This window comes from Nansenia antarctica (assembly GCF_963989245.1).
Source record: "Nansenia antarctica genome assembly, chromosome: 3".
Taxonomy (NCBI): Eukaryota; Metazoa; Chordata; class Actinopteri; order Argentiniformes; family Microstomatidae; genus Nansenia; species Nansenia antarctica.
In genome coordinates this window covers 66,559,681-66,564,285 of record NC_137688.1, presented here as the reverse complement: position 1 = coordinate 66,564,285, position 4,605 = coordinate 66,559,681, and positions in this window count along the sequence as shown.

Below are 4,605 nucleotides of genomic sequence, written 5' to 3'. Positions count from 1 at the left end.
TAGTATTTTGAACATATAATAAATTAAATATGTCTTACTTTTAATGCGATTTCTGGTGCTGCATGGTTTTGCTGATGTGACTGCTGCTGGTGTTTCTGGACACCTCTCGGAAATGAGAAAGACGTCAAATTCGTCTTGAAAGTACTTTTTTTTTTCTTTCTGATTTTCGTTTTTTTAGCTAACATTCAACTCGAAGATGTGAAGTACCCACTCGTTATTTTTCCGAACAGTTTTACGTTCATTAAATAAGTGTAATCTATAACACAATGACTTCGTTTCTTGTTGTTTGATGGGGATTCATTATCTTTGATGGGGATTTTCTCTGCTTAGTGATTTCAGGTGTAGCAACTTTCAAATACTCATGTCGTCTTCAATTTGTTTCCAATTTCAATGTATGATACATCATTTGAAAGCTGACAATCTGTAGTTTAAGCACATGTAAAAAAAATGAAAAATGATTTCGCCTACAGGTAGCACTTTTCATTGGCCTGTGTCACTGATGTCCTTGTAGTCTGGTTCATACGTGGTGAGGTTGAGCTTCATGCAGGCGTTGAGGCTTCCATCAGTTAAACGTGAGCGTAGGTTGGTCTTAATGTTCCTCATATGCGAGAATGACTGCTCATGTGACGGGGTGTATCTTTTCATGAATCACTCTCAGCTGGATGGCTCACGTTCATTTATTCTGCAGAACAACAGTGCATCAATTTCTGCTTCATCAACGGAACGTGCAGGGTCATTGGTCTAATTTCGTCTCAGTGGTTAAGAATGCACTGACCCATATAGTAGTCACTCACACTACACAAATTATAACAATAATATAAAACAAAAATACAAAATGTGTAGACTACATAAATCTTCACTTGTGTGATCGTATAGTGGTCTCCATTTGACAATAACAACAAGAAATCATGAACATCCAAATGCATGGAAAAACACAGCGCACTTGGGATACGCATGCGCACCACGTGCAAACATGGCCGCCACCTGACTGCTAGGTAAGCCGCGAGCGTGGTGCAAACTAGCGAGGTGGAAAACCCAACCTCATACAATACAGTCTACTAACAGAACAACAGACATATAATAACACAACAATAATAATATTACCTGCAGAAAACAGTGCATCAATTTCTGGACACGGGACTTGCAGGGTCATCGAGCTACATTCTAAAATGATGTTACACACGGACATTCACGTTAGCGCCATCATTGTTAACAACAGAAAACTCACATTAACAAACTTGTGATATGTTCCAAACTAACATACTATGAATGGGAAACTCAAAACAGCTATCTTACTTATCAAACATTCAAATAAAACATAGGTACATTAATAATCTCTTAAATTATATGCGATCTCAGACCCTGCAGAAAACATGACCTTACTGCATCAGTGGTTAAGAATGAACTGAGGAAGATCACGTTACGTCCCGTGCAATTGCACTGTCCAGCTATATTTACACAGCATCCGGGTCACGGACACAGCATCCGGGTCACGGACACAGCATCCAGGTCACGGACACAGCATCCGGGTCACGGACACACCCCGGGTATACCACGTCATTAAACCCCTAGAGGGCGCAGTTTATACCTATTTTAGCTATAATTGAACTTGACCTTTCTACTCCGTTACATACACCCCCCTTAAATTATACTAAAATGGGGCAACAGCATGAAAACCGGAGGACAGTAAAAAAAAAACAGGAGCGAAAAAACAAACAAATGACAAAACAAAAAAACAACGTGGATCTCGAGCACTGATGTACCAAAACTCAACATTATAAATTCTTCCATAAGAAGTGTGTAAGGACAGATTGGTACCAAAACCCGTACTTATCACAGAGGAGAAAGAGATGCCATCTACATCCCACAGTTGTACATAACTTTGCCCTTACAAGAGGATCTCATGACTCTAGGTCACGACTCAGACCGGAAGCAAAATAAATAAAGAAAAAAAACTGGATGCACTACGCCCCTACATAGACGCCGCAATGAAACTAAATGCAGAACCTATGAAAGGCTCAGTACTCCCTTTAAGCATCTGCCCTGACATCTCACAAATAAGCCTATTTGGGTTCCTAACACTCCTCCCACATCTCGTGACAACTGATGGAACTTGAGCACTCTGTGAACGTGTGCAAACTACCTGCTCCGGCTCAACCTCAACTAGAATTGGAAGGTCACCATGGGCATCACATCTAGCTTCAGGTGAGTGTACTGTGTCACATACTGTGTCAGGGGGATAATCAGTGTGGCAGTCAGGTACAGAGTCATCAGGAACACTATCCAGCAACTCATCTGGTCGGTCTTCCTTCGAGGCATTCGGCACGGGCATAGTCCCACCGTTGACTTCTTCCTCATGGATGCTCTCTGCCCCCGCGTGCTCAGGCGACTCCAAGACCCAGTCCCTGGTGCGCAACCGAGAGGCCTCTTCAACATCAGAGGTGACAGAGCCCTGAACACTGGCACAGGAAGCTATAGACTGCGACTCCTCTAGGGATGCCGGGTTCCCATCTTGTTCCGGAACTGTCAAGAAGTCAACCGGAAGCAGCATGTTCCTGTGTACAACCTTCTCTCTATTCGTGACAACATCTCTGATCCTGTACACGTTGATGTCCGATCTCACAGACACCACATCGAAAGGAGTTGATTCCCACCGGTCTGCGATCTTCCTCTTCCCTCTCTCACCTCGATTGGCAAGCAGCACTTTGTCACCAACACCCAACGGCAGTCCTCTGACCTTCCGGTTGTACAGTTTGGCGTGACGATCTTGTTCCCTGATGGCATTCCTTTGAGCGATCTGTGCTGCTTCAGAAAGATCTCTCCTCAGATGTTGCACAAACTCATGACGACTGACAACGGCATCATCCTCCAGCACATGATGAAACATGACATCCACGGGCAGCCGTGGGACCCGTCCGAACATCAGGTAGAATGGCGCGAAGCCCGTGGTCTCATGCACAGTGGAGTTGTAGCAGAAGGTCAGTGTCTGAAGCATCTGTGGCCACCTGGACTTGCTCAGTGGAGGGAGAGCCCTTATCATGCCCCCGAGGGTCCTGTTGAACCTCTCTGTGACGCCGTTGCCCATGGGGTGGTATGGAGTCGTATGGGACTTATGCACACCTGCCATCTCTAGTAGATCTTTTAGAAGCCGACTCTCAAAGTTAGCTCCCTGATCCGAATGGATTCTTTTGGGGAACCCATATATGCAAAAAAAACTTGTCCCATAGACAGCGGGCAACTTGTTTCGCAGTCTGGTTCCGACAGGGGAAGGCAAGAGCTACTTTAGAAAAATGGTCCGTAACAACAAGAACATCAATGGTCTTCTTGTCGCTCTGCTCTGCGGTCCAAAAATCGATGCACACTAAGTCCATAGGAGCTGAAGTGCGGATGCTCTCAAGAGGTGCTCGGGCGTGTGGTTCAGGAGTCTTCCCCAAAATACATCTCTGACAGTGCTTCACGTGATTCTCAACATCCCTCTGCATGCCTGTCCAGAAGAATCGTTCACTGGCCAGAGAGGATGATCTTGAGCGACCCTGGTGGCCAGCAGCATCGTGGACTCCATGCAAGACTTGTCGCTTCAGAGCTTCTGGGGTGACGAACTGAAAGATCCTCTTGTCCCTGATGCGGTCTCTCTTCACACGGTAGAGGAGTCCACTACGCACTCTCAACTTCTTCCAGTGTTTCAACAGCCTGAGCACACAGCTAGACTCAGCTGTTCTCTCGTGTGCATTTGGTTTCCTATGTCGCTGCATATAAAAGAGAACCCTGCTCACTACAGCATCTTGTTGCTGGAGATTGTGTAATTGACTCTGTGGGATGGCGATGGAAGGGTCTTCCTCGGGCAATTGCAAATACTCCGGATTAATGTAGGGCAGCTGAAAAAACACCCCCAGTACGATGGATGTCCATGACAGCAGACACCTCCTCAGCACTAATGGCACCTCCAGAAGACTCAGGACTCAGGACCTCATCTGTGTCGACATTAGTGTGCTGAACACCTTGACAGTTGGTAGTCAGCCGGAAAGCGTCCTGCACCGTACCAGCCACTACTCCATTCACCTGATCCAGCAAGGACAGGTAAGGCTCCCTCACCAGGCGATGGCTCACACAGGACTTAACAAATGGCTCACGGCTCAGCGCATCAGCGACTATGTTCCTAGGCCCTGGGATATAATTCAGATCGAAATCATATGCAGCAAGTTTGGCCACCCACCTCTGTTCGCATGCATCTAACTTGGGCTTCGTTAGGATGTAGGTCAAGGGGTTGTTATCCGACCACGCTGTGAAATGCACTCCCTTCAGCCAGTGGGAAAACTTCTCGCATACAGCCCACTTCAATGCCAGGAACTCAAGTCGGTGAGCTGGATAGTTCAACTGAGCATGTGACAGCGTCCTACTAGCGAAGGCAACTGGTCTTGCAACTTTATCACCAGGCTGGAGCTGAGAGATGACGGCGCCAATCCCATCGAATGAAGCATCCACTGCTAGGATAAATGGCTTCGCGAAATCAGGATGGGCCAGGGTTACAGAATGCAGGAGATCGCGCTTCAATGTCTCGAAAGCATCCCTACACTCGGGCGTCCAGTCAGCTGGTTTGAGCTTTAC